Source organism: Protopterus annectens, chromosome 1.part1 (assembly GCF_019279795.1).
Source record: "Protopterus annectens isolate FY-2018-M chromosome 1.part1, PAN1.0, whole genome shotgun sequence".
NCBI lineage: Eukaryota > Metazoa > Chordata > Ceratodontiformes > Protopteridae > Protopterus > Protopterus annectens.
Window position 1 is genome coordinate 278,109,756 of NC_056726.1, and position 27,932 is coordinate 278,137,687.

Genomic DNA, 27,932 nt, shown 5'->3' on the forward strand with positions numbered 1-27,932 from the left:
GATATAATCCCAAGTTGCAATCCTTACCTGTTGCTATTATTATAAGTTCATAGGTGGATACTGGGCTATCGACTCGACGGTCTTTATAAGCCTAGCCGAGTGTAGCCAATATAATACTAGAGAAACCCAATATAAAGGATCTTTCCAAAACTCGAGATCTTAGTTAGCAGCAACTGCCCATATCTAGGAGGGTCATAGGTGAAATCCCCAGCAGGAATTTATAGTTTCCCACCAAGTCATCCAGGCTACGCCTAAACAGGGTAATAGAGGGGCGCTGTTTGATGTGAATTGGTAGCCTATTCCAGAAGACTGGCAACCTCTGAGAGACATATATGGCTCTCCAGCAGGTCTTATTTATGTTGCAAGACAGGTTAAGGTCTCTGGAATGGATGACCCTTGTCCCATCTGACTTGTGGGTGTGCAGCATTTCCATTAGGTTTAGATCTGAGATTGCTCTGTAGACCAGGCACAAGTCTCCTTTAACTAGTCTGTATGCTACTGTGTACAGTGACAGTGACTACAGTCTGCCAATGTATGACGTGCTCGAGACCCTAAATTTTCTTGGTTGGAAATCTCTGAGGTCTCTCAAGTTGCTTCAGGTGCCTAGTAAGGTACATACCAAAGGGCGCATTGCATTCAGTTATTGGCCTGATGAGGGTTGAGTACAGGGAGTTATGACCTCTTTCACTCTTGAGGCAATGCCTTTGCTAATGAGGTGTGTGATGCAGAGTGCTTTTCTTTCCACAGTAGACATATGGTGGTCAAAGTTTAGGCTGCAGTCCACTTGCGTTCCCAGGTCTCTCACTACTGAGTTGTTACTCAGGGTATTATTATTTATATGATAGTCTGCAGGGATATCGTTTTTACAGAAGGGGATGATGATGCATTTTTTGGCATTGCATTCGAGTCCATGGCGTTGGCACTAATTACTGGCTTGTGTAAGTCCCTTTTGAAGTGTATTGACATTGTTTGGGGATTCAGTGATTGCACCTAATTTGCAGTTGTTAGCAAACTTAGTTAGTCACAGACCCTCTATTTGGGCCTGAACTTCTGAGAAGTATATTCCAAACAACAGGGGGCCCAGCACTGACCCCTGTAGAACGCCACTGGTGATAGGTCTGCTGGTTGAGGTAGAATCCCTAACTCTGACTGAGTGTGATCCGCCGGTGAGCCAGTTAGCAACCCACCTGGCAACATAAGGGTTGATATTCAACTGGAAGTTTATCAATGATGCCTGAATGTAGGATTGTGTTGAAAGCCTTGGCTAAGTCAAGGTAGGCTGTATGCACAGATTTGCTTTTGTCTATGGCTCTGGTTACATTTTCAAAGAAGTCCACCAGGTTTAACAGGCATGACTTGCCTTTGACAAAACCAAACTGTGTCGGATTAAGGGTTTGGAGATCACCTATATCCTTAGTTATAAGGTCCATGATGATGCATTCCATGGCTTTACAGATAAGGCTGGTTAAGCTTATGGGTCTGTAGTTCCCAGGGTCTGTTGCTGTAGCCCTGTATGAAGGGGGATGATGGCTGCTGTTTTCCATTCAGCAGGGACAAAACCAGTACTCAGGCTGTGGCTGAATAGAGTACCTAATGGAGTTGCTAACACATGTTTTAGACCATTTAAAATGCAACCTGGGATGCCATCCGGTCTTATGGAGGCTGCGTATTTGGCCTTGGAGAGAGCATTAATGACTTGTTCTTTGGAGATACAAGATGGGGAAGATGTAAAGGGAATGCTTTCTGTAATGTTTGGAGGGGACAGGGGGTTGAAACTTTCATTAAACCTGTCAGCTAATAGGTTAGCTATTTTCACAGGATCAGTGTGTGTGATGTCATCCACAGCTAGTTCAGCACACGTCTGGGTCCTACCTTTTAGGTTACGGATATAGCTGAAGAATGCCTCATGGTTATCCTTAGCTATGGTTGCTAAATTATTTCAAATCTGCCCTTAGAGGATTTTACAAGTTGTCTTATTTGTTTGTTCAAGCAGAGGAGGGTGTTCTTTGAGTGCTGACACCTCTCTTTTTTATTCTTAGACAGCAATTTCTTCCTCTTGTATAACTTATTAATGCTAGACGTCCACCAGAGAAGTTTGTTTTTTCTTCAGGATCTTGTTTTGATCCTATCAGGTATAGCAGTGTCAATAGTACATTTGTATAAGTGATTATAGAGGGCATTTGTGTATACCTTAGTATAGTTGTCAATCCCATCTGTGGGAACAGGAGCTTGGAAATTATTTATGCCATTCCTTAGAAGGGTATAATTAGTTTTTGTAAATTTTTTAGCCTGATTTCATATAAGGTGGGTTCAGGTGTTATAGCTACTTCAAATGTGTCTGATTTGTGATTAGATTTAACTGGGTGAGGGTCCTATACTTGTGGTGGTGCAATGGTCACCCATGTTGGTAAAGACCAGTTTGAGAATATTTGAGCCCCTTGTGGGGTTGCATACTATCTGTTCCAGTGCATTAGTGCTAACAAAATCCAGGAACCTTTGTGCGAGCATGTTAGCACTCGTATAAGTTTCACAGTCAATGGAGGGATAGTTAGAATCGCACATGACTAGAGTGTCTGCTTGCAATTTGATTGACTCAAGTAGGCCCAAATAGGCAGAGTGGGTGTCATGGTTCATTGAAGAGGGCCTATAACTAACAATTACTTGAAGGAGGGTCTTACCCACAGTTAGTTGAACTTGGAGTAACTCCATCGAGTTTTCCTGTCTAACCAGTCTAGCTCTGCCTTTGGTTCCCACATGTTGATTTTACAGCCTGAAAGTGTGGAAAGTATTGTAACCTTGCAAGGCTGGAGTACTCTCTACAGCCCTGAACCAAGTTTCTGTGACTGCACAGACATCAACATCTTCCAGAGAGAGGAGTGATTCCACAGAGTACAGTTTCTGATTTAAATTCCTAGCATTTAGTAGCATGACCTTTTATTTTTTGTGAGTGATATTTTCACGTTAGAAATTTTGTTCTTGAGACCTTGCCTACAAAAGGCACTATGGGGGAGACAAGTGCCTTAGCCAGTAACCAAAAGTCTAGAGGTGACAGGTGAAGAACATCTCTGACTAAGCATCGTGGTCTATCAACCATGTCATCTCAGGCTGACAGAAACTGGATCCTCTTAGAATGACACCAGAAACTAAGCCATTTGTTGAAGACAATCATTTTTTGTTTATATTGGGGTATCATCCTAGGTGAGGATAGAATGCTGCTCAAGGCTAGATTAATTAATCTATAATATCACAATCACAGTGTTGTTTGTATTTTATACTCATCTTGGAAGACAGCAGAAGAGAGAGGTGTACACAAACCCAAACACACACACAGATACATGTTTACACAGACAAGCCCTTCAGTAGAAAATAACTAGAAAGACCTAGCCAAGCTAGTGGCTTCACTGTGTTATACCTTGAACTTCCTGAAGTGGAATACAAATCACCCATTGAGGACATTCTAGTGTTTCGGCAACACAACTTCTGAATGCCCATAACTTCTTATTTTTTATTTGTTTAAAGTCTGGTGCATTCAGACCAGTAAAACTACCCCCCAGCTATATTCATATTTGGTGTGTGGGCCAGTAGTTGTCATTACCATCTGAACATGCATTTTTTGTATTATTGTTTTTGTTAGGGGTAAAATGTAGACCTTTCTCTAGCTGTTGCCCCCCAACCATGTGCTTAATAAATATGTACATAATTCACAGCTGTTTTCCCCTACAAGTATTGGAAAGGTTATTTTCAGATTACTATTTCTTGCTCTTAAGTTATATATATATAGATATGTGGCAGACTTTTATTTGGGGATATGTACAAATATACTGGTCTTTTTAACTCACAATGTTTCTGAGAGAAATTCAGTTAAACACTGTACTCAGTTTAGGGTTACCACCTGTCCCACTTTGTGAGGGACAGTCCTTCTTTGGGCAGTTGTGTCCTGCAAAAATGTGAAAAAATGGCAAATGTCCTGAGATTTTAGGACAAAATTATTTTCTATATTTTATGTAATAGTTGCATAAAACAGTTATTCTGTATCTGAAACACCTAAATGTTATAAGAAACAGAATAAGGAACTAAAATGCTACAAGAATAAACTTTTATTCAGGCAAAAAACTGAAGTTCTGACCTTTGTACTGGCCGTGGGTATGTGTTGCCCTGCAAAATCTGATGTTTGTAGCACAAATGTCCCACTTTGGGCATTTGGAAAGGTGGCAACCCTAACTCAGTTGAGTACAATGAGTGAGTATGCCTGGATAGTGTCTACACCTTTGTGTATCATGCCACACTGGGGGTGTACTGAAATACAGCTTCTTTAGTTTGTTTGTCGCCCCCAACCCACTTGCATACATGGAAATCTGTGAAAGGAAATGAATTTCCTCATTAGGTCGTCGTATGAGTCCAGCCAGAGAAGGAATACAATTATTCTCTCAACTTAAAAAGGAAAGCCAAAACTGCACCTCTTCAGAAATGACCCAAATATAAATGAACGTGTTAACACACGGGACTGAACAGTGACTGAAAGTCAGAGAAGTTGGGACCTTTAAAATACCTTCATAATGCATGTAAAAATACATTCATAATGCCTGTGTTTCGCATTATACACATTAGAAATAGCAGGTGCTGATAACTAAGCGCTGACTTGTCCGCCGTCAAAAACTATTTTAAGTCGTTCACTTGAGAAAACCCATTTTTATTTGAAAAGTGGTCACTTTGAATACAAAGTCGTACATTAATAGCACTTTTATTAAGAAAATGTATTAACTATGTTAGTTACACCAACCTACTGAATCTGAAAATGTTTGAAATATGTACTCTACCGTTTTCCAGTGTTATTGTATTTAAAAACAATAACATTGACGTCTCCAGGACCAGATGTGAGGGGGTATAATTTATTCTGTAGATTATAATATTTCTCCACGTCATGTTATGAAATGTTATTTAATCATGTTACTGCATCTAGAACGTTCTGGTTTAATACACGTAAAAAGTGTTCAGTACAATACAAACCTTGTTGTTTGTATACAGAACAAAGAAGGTTTGTCAGGTCTCAAATGAAGGAAACAGCTGGAAGCAACAAGTCAGTCTCAAAGTCACGAGACAGTGTTCCTTAAATATTTTCTATTTAATATCCCAAATGATCCAAGGTACTCTGGAAGCATTAGTGTCGAAGCAGGTAAGATGACCCTAACCGTTCTAACTCAGGGGTGCAACTTACTGGCATCGACAGCAATGAACTTGTAAAGGACTAAACCGGCTTATTGTCTGCTCTATGCAATACTGAGTGCCCTTTTTATTACTACTCCTGTTTTGATGGTGCTCTGGAATGCCAGTCACTGTGTTCACACTGCAATTCATAACATTAACTTCCATTGCTAACTATAACAGAAATCACATATTGGAGCCAGTTGTACTTATAACTGTTTTCGAAGTGTAATGCTTACAAGAAGAATGGTTTTCCCAAACTCCTTCTTCAGCGGATACAATCTATACTAAATCCCAACTACCAGTCGGAAGTAGGCGTAAAGTTTAGGTTTTCATGGGACACGTCAGGAGTCCAAACTTTTAAAAGCTCCTTCGTGAAGTAAGAGAGAGAGAAAAAAGTTGGGTCAGATCTGCTCGCTTTACAAGTGAACTTTAAAAGGACCAAGGCTCTGGAGAAGTCACTCTTTTTTGTTTTGTTTTGTTCTGCAACTATTGTTTTCTGCCGCAGTTAGAATTCAAGTAAGTGAACACTTTAAAACTCATAGCTTCATTTTACTCTAGTTTGGAGGTACCATTTTTTCTGAGAAGGAAGGAAATGGATTTCGTTTGGCTTGCCACAAGTGTCTGTTTCGGCAAGACCAGCTTCGTCCTCAGTTTTCTCTTACAGGCAGGGCGCCCTGACTTAAACATCTCGTATGGCTGCTCCTGCTCAGCGTAGGGAAACCGTGCTAACGGTTTTATCCGGGAAAAAACTTATTTTAACAATAAGGTATGTACTACAAAAGTCTTAACAGTTTCAAGCAGAGGCTTTGACACTCAGCAGCAGTCTCAACAGATGGTGTCATGCCACTGGAATGGAATATTTTACTTACTATGTGGTCTCCATGTGCAGCCTTGGCTGCTGGTAAGACCACACTGGTATCAGTGTCTCACTTAATTTTGGTCTAAGTACCGCATCACTTTCCCCTGAAAACATATATTTCATCTAGAATTATTGCATTTGGAATTTCACAGAAGGTGGTAAGTCTAACTCGCATGGGGTGATTTGTGGATCAGGGTACTCCGCTGGTCAGTGCATATGATGCAATTAACTCCAGCTCAGTTCTGCAAAAAGCAGTGAGCTCTTGAATTCCAGCAAGGTGGCCGCCAGCTGGCTGGGAGACAGAGCTTTATTAAACTGAATTTCTTTAGCAGACATTTACTGAGGTCTTTAGACGTTTATACAAAGTACACATCGAATAAAGGTTCCATCACAAAGATGTGTTTAAATCGCTGCTGCCCCGATCGAACAGCTGTTATTTCAATTTTCTCCTCACATTGCCTGCAGCAACGTGTTAAACTAAGCTAAGAGGACCTGGTTACCAGTACCTCACATCAAAGGCCCTAGTGTGATGATTATGTGGTACCTGCTATTACGGAGACGGTGTCTGACGTTATGATTTTAAGATTAACACATAACTTCATTCAGGCCTACAGTAAACAAGGCATGCAGTTAGAATAAGAATCGTGTAGAAAAGTGTTACAGTGCTGTTGTACTGGGAGACGCCTATTATGAACAGTCTAGGGCTAATTTAATAACATAACCTGGGGCATTTTTAACTAACAGAGGTTATATATTATTTTGTGCGTTTAAATGCCACTTATGGTTTTAAAAATTGCGCTACCACCTATCACACCAGCTGTTACTTAACTTCCAAATAAATAACTGTACAAAACTATTAATTATTTAAGTCTGACACTTAGTCCTTAGGAAAATAAGCATTCTGGGGTTTGGCTCTTACAAAGATTCTTAGGTTAGGTATGTTAAGAGTAATTGCTACTATTTTCTGCTTGTATTAGAGCAGGATAAACATTTCTTTGTAATCTTATGAACAGAACTTGGCAGTTCTTAACATAAGGAATAAAAAAGGTTAGAGGTGATCAGTTCCACACCTGAATACTATATTTGAAAACCGTAGTAGTTGCACAATCATTTTTGGCCTCTGTTTTGGTGAGGAATATTGCCTTTGCCTGCTGCTAAGTTGTCGCATAACTATGAAGCATACTACAAAATTTTTGTCGGATGAACACTAGTTTATCTGACAAGCACATAGCTGTTGTCTCTAGTGAAAGGTGTATGTTGTTGCTGTCACTGGTGAAAGATGTTTTTTTTGATGTCCTAAAAAAGTGAATTCTTGCCACTAGTCCTATAAAATGTGTTGTCTTGAAGGAGTTTTGAACCATGAAATATTGAAAATGCTGCTGGAGTGGTTGCTTGAACATTTGAAAATAAAGCTGCTGCTCTGGTTTATACCTTTACAGAAGATTTTAGGCTTCTGGAAAATCATAACTGCTAGCAGGGGGGACCCAATGACTCCCACATAATCCTTTTACACTGTGAATTAGTACATTGTGTTCTGGTTCCGTAAAGACCTTTATTTCGGAAATGTGAGTTTTAATTCAAATTGGGAGACTCTGATAAGTTAGCTGAGGTCACAGATAGCCAATCTGTACTGTAGTATGGTAAGCATTCGCACCTTTCAGCTCTCTTCTTTTTCAAGGGATGATCTTCATTTTGCATGAAACATTTCTCAGCTACTTGAGACATAATGTGTCTTTTAGAGACAAGTTTTTAATTTGTAATCTAATCATTAAACATTGTTATATATAGTTCATTTGCATTAAAAACAACAGACATTAATATTTCACTTAGTGCTGTCAGAAAGGGTACTGTGAATGCACTGTTTAGTATCATTACAAGACACATGGCCGGCAGCCTTAAATGAACTACAGACAGCAGGCATGGTGCACTTAAAGCTTGTCTGCTGTGCCAGTGTGTTTTGCATGGCTCATATTTCTCTGTATTATAGTGCAGTGTAGCTAAAGGTCTTCAACGAGTGAGGTGAATTTATAAATACTTGCTGTTGCAGTCTGCTTTACTTTCTATGCAATGTGCAATGTCATACAAATATTTGAAGATATTTAGTACTGGCACACATACTTTTTTGCCATCAATAATGTGCAGACAGTATTTGAGCCATGTGCTCAACTATGCATGTAATCAAATGTAACTATTACTTTCAACTAACTTTTCATCTAAATTATTTATCTTGGTGTATTACCATGTTGTCTGATTTTAAACATCAGTATTAGCATCAACCCTCTTTTCCCCATTTTGCATTTAATGGGGTTGGGGTGTCACATGAGCAGTGACAAAATTACCTACAGCCAATGTTCAGACTGCCATGTGGCTATTAATGGAGCTGTACATCAGGGTAAAATAATTCATCATATTGCACTTTTATTTCTGAGGAAATGGAAAAGGACATCTTCACTGTCAAAGTAAATTGCAATTAAAATGATTATTTTATTTTCACACACTTCAAGCATTATTATAGATGCAGTAATAACTGTGTGTGTGTGTGTGTGTGTGTGTGTGTGTGTGTGTGTGTGTGTGTGTGTGCGCTTGTGTGAGTGTGTGCATGTGTTTGTGTGCATGTGCTTTGTTTCAATTATTTAGATGCATGCAGACAGAAATACTGCTAACCTGTATTCTTCCTTTATGCATTATACACTAGTAATCAGAAGTAAGGGTGCCTAAGTAAGTAATGCAAAGTATACAAAAGATACCTAGAGCAAGTTTGTCATAAAAATAATACATGCATGCTACAGTAGTGGTTAACAGTAAATAATTTTAGGCCTCCAGGGGAATATCATTTACATCAGATAATCCAGCTACACATGAACACATTATTTCCCTGTGCTCTTATGCAACCTGACATAACATATAGTCTCAGGAAATGCTATACTACTGTGTGAAGTAATTAGGTAAAATAACAACAATGCACTAAATTTTATTCAATGGATGTCATACTGTTACCTTTGATTACCTTAAGGACATTATACAGCAGAGTACCATGTTTACTGCTTGCAGAAATTCTACTTTGATGGGATCATTGGGTAATTCTTAAACAGTATAATTAAGACTTTTAAGTAGTCATTCGTTCATTTGCACAGAGACACATCAGCTCTGTCAGTATTCAACCAGTTAACCAGTTCATTTATTTATATTACATCTTTCTTTATCAGGGCACAATATAAGTTGCTCAAGATATTTATTAGAGCAGAAATGTTTAATAACCAGCATGATTGTAGGTTGAAACATAATAAAACCATCATCATAATGTAACAAAACTGTTCTTTAGTGATTGAGGGATTGGATGGGGGACTGTGATATTCGTGATGCAGGGGCATGTGCAAGAAGTAGTAGAATGTCGTTTACTACTGCACAAGCACATTATCATGTTCTGATGTTTGTTTCATGTGACTGAGGACCTGGTGATGGGGTTCTAACTTCGTGAACCCAAATTCTCAAAATTATCACGGATAACAGATCAAAGCTATAGACAAAGGCAGTTTCTTTTTACCCCCTGTCATGTGACCATGGAGTTAGAATGCATTTGTAAGGGGTGTGTGGTGGTACAAGGTGGCTTACGTCCCTACAAAAGCACTTATTTTGGTAGCATGTTCTCAAGTCAGTTGTGTCTGAGCATTTTTTAACTGTTTTAAACTCACATCTCCAGAGTCTGCATCTTTCTGAAAAAGCACCTGTAAGAAATGAGCAGAACTTATCCATTTTCTGTAGACAGCGTCAACTTAAGGCTTGTAACATTATTTTTTTTTGGGAGGGGTGAGAAGATCCTGCAAAAAGGAGGGTATAAATATGGGGAAAAACCTCTCAAAAATAAATAATACTGTCAGTTTATTTAGTTATTTTTTTATGACAACTACATGGATTAGTTGTTTGACTAAACAGAAGATGTAGTTCAGGACAACTAATGAATTAGTTGTTTGACTAAACAGAGGACGTAGTTCAGGACAACTGTCTAAAGCATTGCCATGAGATGACATTCAATCAGAAGCACTTAGCACGGAGTGTCAAAAGTAAAATCAACAAAGTATGTGTTGATCTATTATTATGTGAAACAGTGAACAAACAGTGTTCCTATTAAAGTGTTCTTGTGATGTCAGGAGCACTATTATAAGCATGGTGTGTTAGGTTAAGTATCCAAAGTAATATAATCTGTAAAACAGCTCATTTACCTGGTTAATGAATAAGTAATTAATAGATAGATGGAATATCGCTAGACATATAGATAAACTCCTTAACTGACCTAGACATGCATTGAAAATAATGACAGTCAGTAGTCATGCAGCATTCGTTTCATTGCTCCCCAAATCTTAAATTAGAGCCAGGTTAGTGGGTAAGTACAGTACAACATATTATTGCATTGAATTTGTTCAGTGTCTACCTCCCATTTGAGATTTGGGTTGCTTGAAGTTCTGCCAGATGGAATCCCCAAGACCACCTTACTGTCCAGTCAATTGGACAACATGTAGTGTTACTTGATAGTGTACTTACTAATTACACTCACATTTTATGTTTATTGCTTAACAATGGACAAATATAATGTTAAAAGGAGTCTGGACATTGTCACTTTTATTTTTATTTTATATTTAGGCAATCTTACATTCTATAAGAATGTTTTAATCAAGCAGCTGATCATAACAAATTTACATTTGTTAACGAGGTACAGAAAGCAGATCTGATCTGCTGACGTACAGTTTTGAGGTATAATCTGTTTATTACATCTCTCAGTCAAAAATGTGTTTAATAGGACTGGCCACCCAGTCACAAGGAGCTGTGAAACTGAATTTCTATTGTTTCTTAACCATTTGAGCCACTGTGTGTCACTGTTGGTCCAAACCATCAGCAAGTGGTTGCCTTTCCATGAGCATTTCAGTATTTTACTTTTTGCCTGTCTTCAATAGATAGCAGTAGAACCAATGTTTTACACACATATACACACACACAGGCAAGCATTTATCCTCATTTCACAACATTTTGTAATGTATTAATTTATTCAGATTTCACAAGACAAGTGATAACTATTTCTAAACTCATGTCAGAAAATATGGACCCCAACAATATCAGCCCAAATAAGAAGTAACATTATATGCTGTAATCCACTGTGTCACAGTTCATCAACATTATTAAGCTTCAGCCATGGAAGCTTCCTGCAAAGTTTAGCATTTTTGCCTTTTGTTATTGGCTTAAGAGCACAGATGGTAATGCTTCTGCATAGGACTGATGTTATAATACAGAAACGCAAATCTACAAGCAGAAAGATGTCACAGACTGTAGCATAAAATGTTTTAATATAAGTCCTCACTTTCAGTTGTAGAGAAGGAAACAGGAAGAGATGATATCCAGCATGAACAACTGTGATCTTTCTGCATCTGTTTTATATATAAAATCTGTTTTGCAATTGTCAGTCATGCATGCAGCATAAATACTGCTTTATGACTCTTGAAATTAGAGTATGTAGTTGATCCTGAGATATCATGTGATTATTTCTTTCTGAAATGACTACAGTACTAAAAAGCATATTTTAATAAACAAAATACACAATTTTAACCAAATAGCCTAATGTCATTCATTCAACTGTGCTTTATATGTAATGCCTATATCATATAATGTCTTCCTTAAGTGTATATCCTCCTTGTTTTCTTTGACTCAGTAAATGCCAGGGAGCAAAAATCAGTTCAGTTATGGTACAACAATAATACAGATGCATGTTTTCGCTACAGTAATTGTTCTTGCTGGGACTACATCAGTTGGCTTCACTTTCAGAAAGTTTTTCTCATTTCTTTGTATCTACTGGAATTTATTTGAAAATCAAATTTATAATTCACTGGTCTAGTTGCTTTTAAAATGTGATCCTGTATCACTTTCCACAAACCAGATCTGCAGTCTTTTTAAAGTTTGAACTTGTTTGAACTTTACACCCGCTCCTTTTCTAGATACTTTCACAAATTTTTTTTTTTTGTAAATTTTCTTTCTTTTTTGTGTGTTGTTTGCTTAGGTTCATAGGTTCATAGGTAGGTACTAGGCTACCTGCCCAAAGGCATTTATAAGCCTAGCCGGAATGTGTTGGCTTTCGCCGCCACCCCTTATATTAGTTCCCTGTGCCTCTGTCCAGCAGAGTCATTAAAGTGATCCCGGGAGTAAACTTTCTGTTTCCCATCCACTCATCAAGGATTCTCTTGAAGAGGGTTAGCGAGGAGCTCTGCCTAATGTAGATTGGAATCCTGTTCCTGTGCATGGGAAGTCTCTGGGGCAGGAATCTATCCCTCCAGCATGTCTGTTTATTGCTGTGGTGAGGTTTAGATCCCTGGAGCGTGTGGCTCGAGGGAATATGGTTTTCTTTAGGTGGAGCATGTCCATCAATTATGGTTTGGATATGGCCTTGTATGTCAGGCAGAGAGCACCTCTGAGTAGGCGGCATGCAGCGAGTACAGCTGGAGTTTCTTCAGTTGAGCTGCATAGGGCATCTGCTTGAGGCCAGTGATCCTCTTGGTGAGGTACTTCTGTGGTCTTTCCATTTGTTGCAGGTGTCTTGTAAGGTACATCCCAAATGGGGCATTGTACTCTATGATGGGTCTGATGACTGATGCATAGAGGGGCCCAATGACCTCTTTCAATCTGGATGCAAACCCTTTTGTGATTAGGTGGGCCACATAGAAGGATTTTCTAACCACTTTGGCAATGTGATTATCAAAAGAGAGGTTACTATCTACTTGGGTCCCCAGATCCCTTAGTACGTCTTCCGTATTTAGGGGGCTACCACCTATGTGGTAGTTTGTGGGTACTTTGTTTTTTCCAAAGGGGATGACTATGCACTTTTTAGCATTTACCTTGAGGCCATGGTTTTGACACCAGGTATCTGTCTCAGTGAGACCCTTTTGGAGGATGTCTGTGTCAGCCGGAGAGTCAATTATAGCGCCTAATTTGCAGTTGTCTGTGAACTTGGTCAGCCATAGTCCTCCTGTGCTTGCCTGTACCTCTGAGAAGTATATGCCGAACAGGAGGGGTCCTAAGACTGAGCCCTGGGGAATGCCACTTTTAACCGGTTTAGAGTCAGACCTAGCTCCTGCAACTTTTACCATGTGGGTTCTGTCCATGAGCCAGTTGGCAAACCATCTCGTGATGTAGGGGTTTATGTTCAGGCTGGTGAGCTTGTCTATAATATGTGAGTGGGGAATGGTGTTGAAGGCCTTTGCGAGGTCTAGGTAAGCTGTGTGGATCACCTTTCCCTCGTCTATAGCCTTGGTAACTGTCTCAAAGAAGTCCACCAGGTTTAGGAGGCATGATCTGCCCTTAACAATACCGAACTGGGTAGGGTCCAGCGTTTGGAGGTTTCCAATGTCTCTGTTAATGAGATCCATGATGATGCACACCATAGCTTTGCAGACCAAGCTAGTCAGGCTTATAGGGTGATAGTTCCTAGGGTCTGCTGTGGCTCCACCTTTGTGGAGTGGAATAACCATTGCTGTGCGCCACTCTGTGGGCATGTACCCTGTGGAGAGGCTGAGTTTAAACAGTGTGTTTAGGTGAGGGGTTAGTTCATCTTTGAGCTCGTGTAGGACGCAGCCTGGAACACCGTCCGGTCTCATTGATGCTGTGTTTTTGGCTTTGGAGAGGGCTGTTTTAACCTGAGTGTCTGTGATTTCAGGGGCACTACATTATTCTGGTATAGTTATGGGCCCTTTTGGGGGTGAAAGGGGGGTGAAGTTTGCACTGAACCTGTCTGCCAAGATGTTGGCTATATCGGTTGGTCCAGTGTATTTTGTGCCATTCTGCACTAACTCTGAGCAGATCTGAGAATTGCCACTTAGATTCCTGACATAGCTAAAGAATGCCTTGAGGTTATCTTTGGATTCCATGGCAATTTTTCTTTCAAAGCTCGCCTTGGATGATTTTATATTGTAGTTTCTTGCTGATACTGATCAGGGCTGTCTTCCCTTCTTGGGATTTTACTCTTTTCTGTACTACTTTCCTCCTTCTGTTGTATAGCTTGTTTATGGCAGGGGTACACCAGACTGGTTTCCTTTTCTTGGAGGAGTGAGTCTTGTTTTTTTTGGGATAGCATGATACATGCATTCTTGTACGTGCACATAGAGTGCATTAGTAAAGGATTTTGCAGCTTGGATAGCGTTATCCTTTAGCATGGGGGCTTTGAAACTTCCCACCTGGGTCTTAAGTAATGTGAAGTTTGCTTTTGAAAAGTTTTTCATGGTGGATTCTTTGACCGGGGGTGGTGGCAGAATGTGGATATCCAGAGTGGTTAGTTTATGGTCAGATCTAACCAGCGAGGGGTTGACCTCCGGTGTGGAACACCGGTCGTCCCATGTTGGTGATGACCAGGTCCAATATGTTGTCACCTCTTGTGGGGGTGTTGACCAGTTGATCCAGGGCATTTGAGTTTATAAATTCTAGGAAATGTTGGGCAAGGGAGTTTGTACTTGAGTAGTTCTCCCAGTTGATGTTTGGGTAATTGAAATCACCCAATATCAGGGTGTTTGGTAGGACCTTTATGTTTTCCAGTGTTTCCAGGAATGCGCAGTAGGGGTCCTGGGACATGGTGGGTGATCTGTAGGAAGCTATAGTTTGAATAGCAGTTTTGCCTGTTGTTAGTTGCATGTGGATGATCTCTGAAGCATCGTGCTGTGCCACTAACCTGGAGGTGTGGGTATCCTTGATGAATATGGATACTCCCCTGCCTTTTGTATTTCAGTCCAGATTTTGTGGCCGAAATGTATGGTATGAGTTGTAGCCTGGTAGTTCTGGGGTGCTCTCTGGAGCCTTAAACCAGGTTTCTGTTACTGCACATGTATCGATTTTCTCCATACTGTGGAGTGCCTCGAGTGCGTGCATTTTGAGGTTTAGACTTCTGGCATTGAGTAGCTTAACTACAATACATTGATTTGAAATGCTTTTAACAGACCCATAGAAAATATGGTTCTAATTTAACTCTTGTCACACAGCCTATGTCTTGGCAATAAGCCAATATTTCTATCAGAGCATTTCTGGTTTTAGTTAGGCAAATCTGATCATCTGCCAACAGTAAGTCCCTCTGTCCACAGTGCAGTACAGTTGTTTAGATTCTGAGGCATTTCAAAAACATATTGTTAATAAACAGTGATATCATGACTACATCTGATGCTTGCTGTTTAGGGAGAAGTGATACAATGATATTTAAGGGACACAGGTGGAAGCAATGCTTCTGAACTTAATTTTTTTGTGCTGGAACATCCATAGATTTTTTTTGCTGTTTTCTAAGTGTTGGAAAACTGTTTTTTTTTTTTTGTTACAATGGATCAATGTATCAAAGTTACTGAAGTGTGTGTGTTTGTATGTGGTGTGTGTGTGTGTATGTGTGTGTGTGTGTGTGTGCACGTGTGTGTGCGTGTGTGTGCGTGTGTGTGTGTGTGTGTGTGTGTGTGTGTGTGTGTGTGTGTATGTGCGAGTGTCTGTGCGAGTGTGTATGTGTAGGTGGAGAAGGCAGGACAAAAAGATGCACTGAAAGTGTGTTGGCATGCTACAGGTACCAGCAATTTTTAATTTATTTGCTCTGCAGTTTCAGTGAGCAATCTCTTAGTGGGGAGGCTTCACCTTCTGGTATACATAGTACTTTGGGTACTCAGAGGAGGACAAGGAATATTTACAAGAGGAACATGGATTGCCTACCATATCCTGGCCATTTGGAATAATGTGTATGCTGGGCTATACTTAGCTCCAGTTCTGAGTGCTGATTCAGGTCAGGCATCACCTGTATGTAGGATTGTAGTACTTATGTGCTATGATCCAGTCCTTTCTGACAGGTGCCATATGTCAGTGCATGGGTGAGGTGCCTTGTGAATAGCATGGCAGAAATCAGAGCTGAACTGGAGTACAGCAGTCTTGATTAGCGCAAATTTTTAGCAAACGGGTCACAGGTCCTTCCAAAGTTTGTATTAACAGGTGATGAGAAACATACATGATAAGACTCATAAATTCATACTTTTCGTTTCCATAATTTTCAGTCCTTGGCATGACATGCTTTAACTTGACATTCTCATGATAGTTTGCAGTATGATGTGATAACAGTTTTTAGCGATAGTTTTATATGAATGCGATGAATGATACAAATAAATACAACACATTTCTGTGCTATAAACTTTTCTATCCTTTGTTAGAAATTAACAGTAGTTTATGCAGACTCTGACACCTTTTCTTCCTGTATGTAACACAAACTGCTGAAAAGAAGTGGGACTGTATCTTTAAATGAATTATTCTCTACTATGGCAACAAGCATATATTACATTAGCACAGAAAATTATGATTAGGTGAATGTTTATAATACAAGATGTGTTTCAAGAAAGGGAAAAGCCTAAGGGGCAAATTTCATCAATCCGTTTCAAGAACATGTTACAAATGGTTATGTTAAGAGATCAGATCATAATTGTTTGTAATACATGGATTTTTAACTGTCTGGGTATATTCTAAATGAAAAAGTGTGGCAGCATGAAGTGTCTTAACAGCATTTGGTGTAAGTTAATTTAGAAGTGCACTTTGCTTCTGCCACTATTTATGTGACTGTGCCACGTGTGTTACAGCTTTCAAAGCTGTTAATTGGTTGCCAGTGCAGTTCAGTGTGGCTGGGTTAGGTTCAATTACTTACAGTGAAGTTTATATATAACACTGTAGCTATAACACAGAGAATTATGATCATTTTCAGCACTTGATCTGAGTACAATATGTACTGCATAAGGCTTTTGGAGTACTCAGAACTGGAATGATCACAACTTATATAAGATGTTTAGTAGTAAGAACCAAGAGAAAGCCAATGAGCACTAAAGTTCCAAACTTATAAAAAAAACTTCCAAGACAACAGAAAACCAAATCGGACCACCAAGGCTAAAAAATAAATAAGAACTTTAATGAACTTCATAAAAGAGATTAGTACTTTCAGGCCACTGCCCTTCATCACATCTACACACCAAAGACTCTATAGGATTAAAAAACAAATGTAACCAATCCAAAATCAAAGAAGATCAGCTGTAGCTAATCAAAATTGGGGATGGGGTATATGCCCCTTTAGGATAGGTTTCAATGATATAACATCATGCAATCCTGGATAAGTGTCTGCCCTTAACTCAGCAATCCACTTAATTTCTTTCATTTCAGTGTGATTGCACAAATCTCAACCTCTCAAGCCTGTACTCTGTAATTGTAGAACCATAAAAACAAAACTGTGTGCAGAGAAATCGAGCAAGTGCTTGAATAAAGCATTACACCTATCCTGTATAAGATGTCAGGATAGGCATAATGCTTTATTCAATTTAACATTATAGACTATCATAGAATCCTGACTGTAGCCCTTTACAGCATGAAGATTACCTTAGCCAGTTAGTAAAGTTAACCATCATATTACGTACCTTTCATATGGGTGACTTTTAGCTACTCATGCAGACTTGCAAACATTTACTACCAACAACAAATATAACCAGAAATTTCTGGATTTTGTGAATACCAGCACACCTGATCAAATTGTTCCCCTGACCACCATCTTCTACATCTTGTCTTCAGCAATGGTTCTCACAATTGCATTACCCCACTTAATGGAAATCATCATCGTTTTAAGTTCAGGGTATTAGAGAGGATTGCGTTAGATAGAAGAGGTGATGATCTTATTAATAAGACTGAAGTTGAGGAATATAAATGGATGAATTACTTCAGAGCAGACCACCCTCCTGGGCTTAATAGTATGAATAGTATAAAACCTTTGCTTAAGGAAAGACATGCTCATATGATTTGAAATATTTTTATATGTAAATATATATATATATATATATATATATATATATATATATGAATAATTTTAAGTTTGGAATGTATTTAGTATGAAATACTTTAAATGTTTATAGTATATAGTATGTTTTTTATGCCATGTGACTCATTATTTGTATGTGATTGGCTGGCATACACTATATAACTGTATGTTAATTGAGTTGTTTTAATTGATACTGAGGAAGAGTCGTATTGACTTGAAAGCCTTGTTGAATAAGGAACAGGATGTCTGGACCTTGGTTGTTTCTTTTGTTTTTTGATTTTTTTTACTTTTACAGTATATTTAGCTATCTTGCAGTTTGCTCTACCCCACTTTTTGTCCCCTTCTAAGTCATATCTGACCATCTTGCTCTTATCCCAGAAAACCTACCATTTGGCTCATAATAATTCTTTTACAATTGTGAATTATTCCAAAACCAGTCACTTGCTGTTTACTTCTTATTCATAACCAAAATGGCATAGCTGTCCAGCAAATTTTGTAACAGATAATACTGTCTACTCCACTGAATTTTACTCCCTTTTAGATACATATATTGAGGCATCCACAGAAACTCACTGGAAGCATGATACAGAGTTTAAAACTAAACCAATGTGGTGGAAGTGACACATTAACAAACTCTAGAGAAAAACAAAAATCTTGACCATTTATAAATGCTCTCAATGTTGTCAGTTCAAAAGACAACTGTAAGGCCTTCTTCAGCTGTACTAGAAAATGTAGCTGTGCCCTACAATTAAATACTGAACTTATCTTTAATGGTACTTCCTTACTTGACCCTTAAGGATATTCCTAATATTCTTGTGGGCAAATTCTCTTCCAACTTATACCCACCCACTTTGTCCTCTGCTTCCTCATTCCCCTAGCACTCCTTTCTAAAATCATTCTTGATAAAGTCTTTCCAACAGTTTCCAAAAATAGAAACACCATTTCCATGGGTCCTAACAATATTCCTGGATGTCTGCTTAGAAGCATCAAGTCACACATAGCTAAACCCTTTCACCACCTCTTCAACCTAATTCTCAGGACTAGATGCATCCATGAGGAATGGCTAAACAGCTGTTGTGGTGCCCTTGCATAAAGGTTGTCCCTCTGCTGACCATGGGGCCAGGCCTATTAGTCTCATTAATATTACTTACAAGGCTATGGAACTTACTATAGATGAACTAATAAACAATGATATAGGCATCCTGAATGCTCATAATGGGATAGGCAGAAAAGGATTTGATGACTGCCTCGGTCCACATGGGTGGAACAACAGGAATAAAAAGGGAGAAGCCATTCTAGACTTTTGTGGTGTAAATGGCTTGATGGAGGCCAACACATGATACAGCAAGAGAGAGAGAGAGAGACACAAGATAACATACAAGAGTAGCCAACATTAAACTAAGGTAGACTTTCTCTTAGTGAGGAAAGGGCATTAGATTAGAGTCAGAGTGCAGTGTCATCCCCACAGAAATAATCACAGATGGCCACAATCAGATGCAAGCAGTGGTCAGTGAAGGCTCTAATGTCAACAGAAACTAGACTGAAGACCTGGAAGTTGACTGGAGTGGAAGCAGAAGAGTTTAAGGAAGTACTCAGGGATTTATCACCTCAGGAAGAAGAGGAAATAGATGAAGTTGAAGAAGAATGGTAGCTTCTCAAAGCAGCATGTGTGAGGACTATATAATAGATATGTGGCTTTGATAGGTATGGAAGTAAGGTACATAAGGGAAGCTAGTGGTGGAATGCAGAAGTCAAGGAAGTTTCCAAAAGAATGCAGAAGTGCAGGCAAAAGTTTGAGACATAAAAGATGAATCAGGCTAAAAAGGAATACTGATTGGCTAGCAAAGATGCTAAAAGAGCATTTGCAATAGCAAAGGGCAAGACATTTGGCCCACTCTACCATTTTCTGGAAAGTGATTCAGCAGATGACACAAATAAACTCTACCAGGTTGTAAGGTAAAGACAGAAAAATAAAGAGAGCCTTCATCAGACACCATTCATAAGGGATGCCAGCATCAACCTGCTCACCATGTCATGGGATATCAAAGGAAAATGGAAGGATTACTTCCAAGAACTTCAGAATGGTGAAAAAACAAAAGAAGCTGTACTGCCCCAAACACAGCCTACAATGAAAGAAGAAGAAGAGCCAATCTAGAAGAAGTAAGACCAATGTTAAGGAAAATGAAGCCAGGGAAAGCAGCAGGCTCAGATGAAGTCACAGGAGGCATGAACCAAATGTTAGGTGAGCTAGGAAGAAATAGCTCCAGAAGATGGTCATAGCAGTATGGAGAGACAGACATATCCCAGATGAATGGACAATAAGCATTCTTGTGCCAGTGTGCAAGAACAAAGAGGGCATTCACAACTATGGGCAGTACGGAGGATTTAAGCTCTTTGCACACTGCATGAAAGTGATGGAGAAGGTGATTGATAATTGAATGCTCAGAGTAGTGAAAAGTAAGTTGAGAGACGAGCAGTTCAGATTAGAATGCACAGAGTAGTAGAAAGCAAGAATGGAGATGAGCAGTTCAGATTCAGATCAGGATGCACCACAACTGGCCTGATATTTGTAGTGAGATAGATAGCAGAGAAATAAGTCAAAGATGAGGAAAGAATCCAACTGGGCATGCCTATACTTGAGTAAAGCATATGACAAGGTCTCATGAAAGCTAATTTGGGCAGTCCAATAATGGTTTGAAGTTCCAGAAATATTCTTAGAATTAGTACAGACTATGGGCAAGGACCCAAGGTCACCAGTATGAACAGTATTCAGACTCACAAAAAGGTTTCCAGTGGGAGTGGGGGTTCATCTGGGTTCATCTCTGAGCCCCCTGCTGTTCGCACTAGTGATGGACTACATTAGCAAACAAGTCAGACTGGACCAATCAACAAAGCTGCTGTATGCAGACGTTGTGGCATTACAAGCAGACTTTGAATACTAATTTTCACAAATGATAAAGGGAATAGATTGCAAAACTGAAGGCATATGGGATGAAACTGAGTATAGTCAAAACTATTGTCATGGAAGCAAATGGAGGAAATAGGAAGAAGCTGAAAAGTGAAGTGGAAGGGAAGTAGTGGATCAGGTTAATAGCTTCAATTGTCTGGGAAGGGTGGTTGGGCAAAATGGAATTCTGAATGAGTAGGTCAAAGCTGGAATCATAGGGCTTCAGCCAACTGGCATGGGGTGTCTTAGTAGTGTGTAACAGAAGAACGCCAAACAAACTGAAAAGTAAGGTGTACAAAACAAGTGTGCAACCAGTACTTCTGTGTGGTACAGAATCCTGCACAGGGAAGGCAGAGCAGCTGACTAAGTTAGAGGTGGTAGAGATGAAATTGCTCATATGAGTGGTAGGATGCACAGTGCGGGACAGATGAAGTAATGATAATCTTAGAGTAGAAGCCAACGCAACTCCAATTAGAGAAGGTCAATGAGAAGAGATTATAGTGGTTTGGGCACATGTGCAAGAAAATAGAAGACAAATTGGTGAAGAAGATTCAGGAGAGACAGGAAGAAGACGAGGAAATGAGAACATTTAGCAAAGATACAGATGGATTGTGTGAGAAGACCTAAGACAGCCAGGCATGACTTTTAAAGAATGAGAGTGGCATTGAATTGAGAAAAATGGTGACAGTTGATACAACACCTGAACCCCACGTATAAAATAGGAAAACGGGTTTGCTGAGGATAATGATAATTGACCATATATCTCTGCAGAAACCCCAGGCTGACTTTGTAAAAGGGATAGTGGGTCTCCCTGAAAAGAGCCTACTAGCCTAGTGCGACTAACCCGGTCAACAAAGGGTGCATAAATAAAATAAGTAAGATCATATTTACTCAATCTGCCTGGATTCTTTGAAAGGGTTACTGAAAGAATAGGTAAAGGGCATACAGTCCAAGCTGTCTATCATGGCCTTGCCAAAACCATCAGCACTATCCCTCATCTTGTGATTAACAAAGTGTCCCAACTCAACATTGATCTAGTCATAGTTCACTGGATAGCTAACTGACGATCTGATAAAACCCATACTGTTAAGGTCAGGAAGTATTTACTGTAGGAATGAAAAAAAAAAGTCATCAGTGGCGTCCAAGTCTCTGTCTTGTGCTGCCTTTCTTTTTTTTTTGGCAGATTCTTTGTTGTATGACAGATGATACCAGGAGGCTATATCAAACATGTTGCTGATGATGCTAACCTGTGGGCAGTTGCAAAATCCCACTCTGGTTCTCAAAGGCTCCAACAGGGTTGGATAAAACAGATGCTTAGTGTATTAGTCATGAGTTTACCCTCGATGCAGTACCTAACGTTTGGCTTAAAGTATTAACTTCTTTGCACAAGGATTTAGCCATGAGTAAGAACTATTTATATGCACACCCCAAACACACACCACACTGGTTAACAACAGGAAAAACAATGCTCTTACTTAAGAGTGAACCTGCAAGCTACCCTAAAAATTATAGACCAATAACTTGTCTTCCAACAACTTATAAACTATACATGGGAATTGACGCTGACAGAGTTTATAGTCCTTTAGAAGAAAACGCAATTACGGCAGTAGAACAAAAGGGCAATAAAAGAAAGTCATATGGAACAAAAGATCATTTGTTAAAGTTATAGCAGAGAAATGTAAGAAGGGGAATAATGTAAGTATGGCATGGATTGACTACAAAAAAACATTTGATAGTATCCCACATTCATGGATAAAAGAGTGCTTAAAAATGTATAAGATACACCCTACACTGATTGACTACATTACAGTAACCATGCAACAATAGCAGACCACTTTGCAATTAAGCCATGATAAATGACAAATTATTATCCCAGGGATAAAAATTCAAAGGGGAAATTCCAGGGTGACTTTGTCACCGTTGCTATTCTGCCTTGTCATTAATCCATTAAGCTGTTTACTTAACAGCTTAGGCCATGGCTACAATTTGGCGCCTAGAAAACAACAAAGTCTAATGACTTCTCATCTTCTCTTTGTAGATGATTTAAAACTGTATAGCTCATTAGATGAGGAACTGAAAGCACAGCTGCAGGTTGTCGAAACTTTTTTCAGATGATAATTGAAATGTCATTTGGTATTGATAAATGTGCAAAAGCAACCTTTAAAAAAGGAAAACTGCAGCACCAGGAAAACATCAGTTTGGGACAAGAATGTGATATAAAAGAACTTGAGCAAGAGGGAGTGTATAAATACTTGGGAATTGATGAAGGGTCAGCAATAAAACATGAACAAATGTGAATAAAAGTCAGTAAGGAGTACTTTAGAAGACTTAAATGAATCCTGAAAACAGCATTGACATCTAGGAACAAGATCCAAGCTATAAATCAATTTGCTCTTCCTGTGCTAACTTATAGTTTTGGAGTGATTGACTGGCCCCAAAATGTGTTGGATAGACTGGATATTAAAACAAGAAGGATGTTTCATGCTCACCAAATGATTTATAAAAATCAGTGTATACCAAGATTATATATTCTCTGTTCCGAAGACTGGATATTAAAACAAGAAGGATGTTTCATGCTCACCAAATGATTTATAAAAATCAGTGTATACCAAGATTATATATTCTCTGTTCCGAAGGCGGGATGAGCCTCCTTGAAATTGATTACATGTATAGATCTACAATCGTGGGACTTCACACATATCTACTGACCTCACAAGATCCAAATGTAGTGAAAGTTATGAAACATGAGGAGAATAAATCTAAGATGACATCTCTGCTTAATTTAGCAGAAGCATATCGACATCAAGGAGGAATGGAAATCAAACCAGAAGTAAATAAAAAACAGGCAGCAACTGAATGTGCTAAAAAAAAAAACAAAAGAAAGAATATAAGGTGAAGGACCAGATGAAAAGGTAAGAAATGTGGAAAAAATATAAATATAGTTGCAAATATAGAAAACTTCTGGAAGAGCCTCATGTTGATCAAGAACGAATGTAGGAATGGTTAAGGTGAGGTGAATTCACATCAAGAAATGAAAGGTTAATATTGGCAGCCCAGGATAGTGGGCTACGTACACGCTGGTTTCCAAAGTCCATTGAACATGTGGGAGAAACAGACATATGTAGGTTTTGTAAAACCGAATTGGAAACAGTCACACACCTTGTTGCTGGTTGTAATGCACTAATAGCAGTCACACACCTTGTTGCTGGTTGTAATGCACTAATGGCAGAGGGACTGCATACTGAAAGGCATAATAATGTGGCGAGACTGTTACACTGATTGTGCAAACATTATGGTATCGAAGTGGCTGAAAAAGACTGGAAACATGAGCCACAAAGAATCATAGAAAATGATGAAGTTTACATCACATGGGATCACCCAATACCAACAGCCCAAAAGATAGATGCTAGAAAACCGGATATAGTGGTCCAAGAAAAGAAAAGTAGCATTGATCATTGAAATCACCACACCTGGTGACTACAGTGTCTTGTGTACAGAGACACAAAGTGATAAAATACCTCGATCTGCAGGCAGAAATGAGAACCATGTGGAAGAAAGATACCCAGACAGTTCCAGTAGTAGTAGGAGCAATGGGTCTTACAAAAAAGAATTTACAATCGTATTTAGATATGTTACCAGTTCATGTAATACCATATGAATTGCAGAAGGAGTCATTATTGGGCATGCTGCGGGTGCTGCAAAGAGCACTTTTGGCTAACATCAAAGAGTGAAACAATACTAATTTCCTGAACTTTAATTGAACTTTGACTTAGGTATGGAGTCCATTCCCATCATGGTATTAGAAACCCAAAGGATTTGGAAAAATTAAAAAAGAGCAAAGAAATGCAGTATGGTTTCCTTTGGTAAATCAACCAACACCAGCACAGACCAAATAGACAATATTCTGCTTACATTTGATCTGTTCATGTATGACTGGGGTTGTATAACAAGTAAACACTTGAATAGATGGTATGTGAGTAGATGAAGCTGGTGATTTCACTTTTGTACAAGAAAAGTTATCATTAGTGCAATGCACAGACAAGTGGAATTACTTTTCATTATACTGAGTAACAGTGGGGGAGTGACTCACACTTAGAACATGAAGATGACATATGAATGATATATTTTTGATGAGTTTTGGTAAGGCAAAGGCTGACACCGATAGACCTAGGAAGAATTTGGCAAGAAACTAGTGATTAACTGATACTAGTATGTAATTAAGTGGAAGTATATATATATATATATATATATATATATAATATATATATATATATATATATATATGTATATGTGTGTATATATATATATATATATATATATATATATATATATATATATATATATATATATGTTTATCTATATATATATATATATATATATATATATATATATATGTTTATCTATATATATATATATATATATATATATATATATATATATATATATATAGAGAGAGAGAGAGAGAGAGATAGACAGATATAGTGGAGGTATTTGAAGATCAGTGGCAGGGTTACTGACATCAAAGTTCTTGTGTAATTGATGAGTGAGAGAATTTAGATGCCAAGATGCCATGAGACATTTAATCTAATGGAGTCTAAGGGGAGAGAAGAGCTCTTTGGCACAGATTTGTAGTTTACATAGCATAAGGTTCTAAGAGACAGAAATAGTTTGCCTGAACATAAGTAAGGATGGTGGTGCCTTTAGTATTCTAGGTAGAAAATGTTTAGCTGATTGTGATAAAAATCCATTACTGGAGGAAACTACTTGCATTCATGATGAATCAGCCCTACCAAACTATCATGTGCAATTTATAAAGCTTAAAACAAATTTGAGCAACTGATATGAAAAAAAAATACAGAAATTAGTATTTTTGTTAAGGAATGTGATGAGTGCCAGACATATTGCCATTTACTAACTCTTCTTTAATATACATAATTCTGATGAATGCAATTCTTTCAAAACAGCATTTTGTGGTTGTAATGAGCAATAGCTGAAAATGATATGCACATTTTGTAAGTTACCCTCCCATCATGTTGCATAATTACTGGATAGTCAGAGTGTTTACTGGGGAGTGGGGGTGGGATTATTGTAGGTACTCAAATTTTTATTTGATTTGTTGTACAGTTTCAGACATCTCCCGAGTCTTATAATGTATACATCTGTCTTTATGAACTGTCTCTTGAGCAGGCAACTAAGTGTAACCAGTTATCCTCAAACAAAACCTCACTTAAAACTAGTTCCACTATGTTATGTGACTAACCTGGTTTTAAATTTTGTGTCCTTAACCATTCCTGTTTTGCACTGATATTGTAAATGTACTGTGTTTGAATCCTATTAGCTGTTTCCCTTGTTAATAGCTGCCCTTGAAAATACTACTTCTCACTTTGGAGTCTCAGCTTGCTTCAGCCCTCTCCTTAGCTAGCCTATTAGAATTTGACTTTCTTTGGCAAGTGTAGTAACTGCGTCATATTTACTGACAACCCACTTCTTCAAATGCATATTGATTCTATCTGTGAGATGTGTACATTTTTAAATGGTCAAAGTTATGGGGCAGTAATATTAGTTCTGAAAATAACATTTTCGGTTTCTGCTGCTTTTCGTTAGACCTTAGCATTGGTCTCCATTTGGGATTTGTTCAGTCTCCTTCTGACTGATATTTGCCAGCTGTATTAACGTTTGAACTGCATTGTTTATATTCATTTGGTTTTGTTGTACTTTTCTTGTGTTATACAATAACTTGGCTGCTAGAATGACCTTTTTATTCATTTAAGGGATATATTTGTTTAATTACCTCCTGTTCTGTCAAAGTTAGTTCCATGGACCTCTGGACATTTTACAGAAACCCATGTGACAGTGATACAATTTACCCAGAGAACTGATTTTGTCATATCAACCTATATTAGTTAATGTGGTTACAATGTTATCCATGGGCATTTTGGGGACTTTGCCTCCTTATAAAAATAGTGAATAGTTGCATATTCTTTCTAATTGCTTCAATCAAACAAGCTTAATTTGAGCAGGAAGTAATTAAGCAAACTGCTTTCTTTACTACCTTACTTACTGCTATTAATTAATACCCCCCCCCGGTGCAGACTGTTTTTACACTATATTAATTCTGATGTACGACATCTGAAGTTGACATGAATATTGCATTTCATGTGGAGCATCAAAGTAAACGGCAAACAGTACTAACACTTCCTACCCTTTAAGAATACCTGTTGCTGTGTTTACTATGAGGCTCTGTGCTATGCTGTATTCTCCGTTCTGCACCACCTCATGTCATAATATATATTAACCTCCCTATCTACTTTGTAACTGCGTAGTATATTTATCTACAGGTTACCTGCAGCCTTTTTGTGGGTGTGCTCACTATTTGGTTTTGAACTCTAAGCACTGTGCTGCTAGTGCTTTATATGTATTTACTACTGACAGGGTAGGTGGGATGATCCAGCCAAGGGCACCTATTGCCGTAATCTGGGCCTTAAAGGCAGTTATTTGACTACAGAATGTACCTGCATATTATTTTACAAAGTATGACAATGACTTAAGTAAGTGTAGATCAGTATGTAGTATACCTTTAAGAAGCTTTCCATGGGCTTGCACATGTGTATAAATACAAAGCTGTTGAGGTGTAAGCATGCATGCTTGTAATGGTATGTCAGTTAATCAGTTTGTTTATATTTTATGTTGCTGCTATCCATCTTGATGTATTTCTATATAATAAAGCATGTAAACGAAATACCCCCCCTGTTCGTCTTGAATCATAACATAGGATGAGCGACATGGTGTCAGAATGGGATCCAGAATCAAGACCAAGAGGCACTAAGTTGTTGGAGGAATGGATCATCCCTACTGCATGTACAACTCACAAAACAGGTCAGAAACGAATTCCAGCTGCTAAAACTTGCTTAAAAGATTTCTTACTCAAAGAATATAAAATGAAGCACTCAGAACGCTCAAAATTAATTTCTAGTTAAATGAAATGTCCGAAACTGCGACATATTGATAAACATATTGGAAATATTTACATAAATGTTTGAAACAAGGTCCCAATTGCATAAAATGTATAAAATAAGGAAACTAACTGA

The 27,932-nt window shown here is 38.5% G+C and overlaps 1 protein-coding gene across 2 annotated transcripts in view; it reads left to right on the plus strand.

The window, feature by feature from the left end:
- Positions 1-5,382: 5,382 nt before the first annotated feature.
- The window catches only part of LOC122804542 (gap junction alpha-1 protein-like), a 55,963-nt gene continuing 33,413 nt past the window's right edge, over positions 5,383-27,932 (plus strand). Inside the window, exon 1 of one of the 2 annotated variants that reach the window (XM_044074475.1) lies at positions 5,383-5,721. The gene's annotated coding sequence lies outside the window, so the exon portion shown is untranslated. Of the gene's footprint in view, positions 5,722-5,774; positions 5,972-27,932 lie in introns of those variants that run through there. The other variant, XM_044074484.1, reaches the window with a different exon arrangement.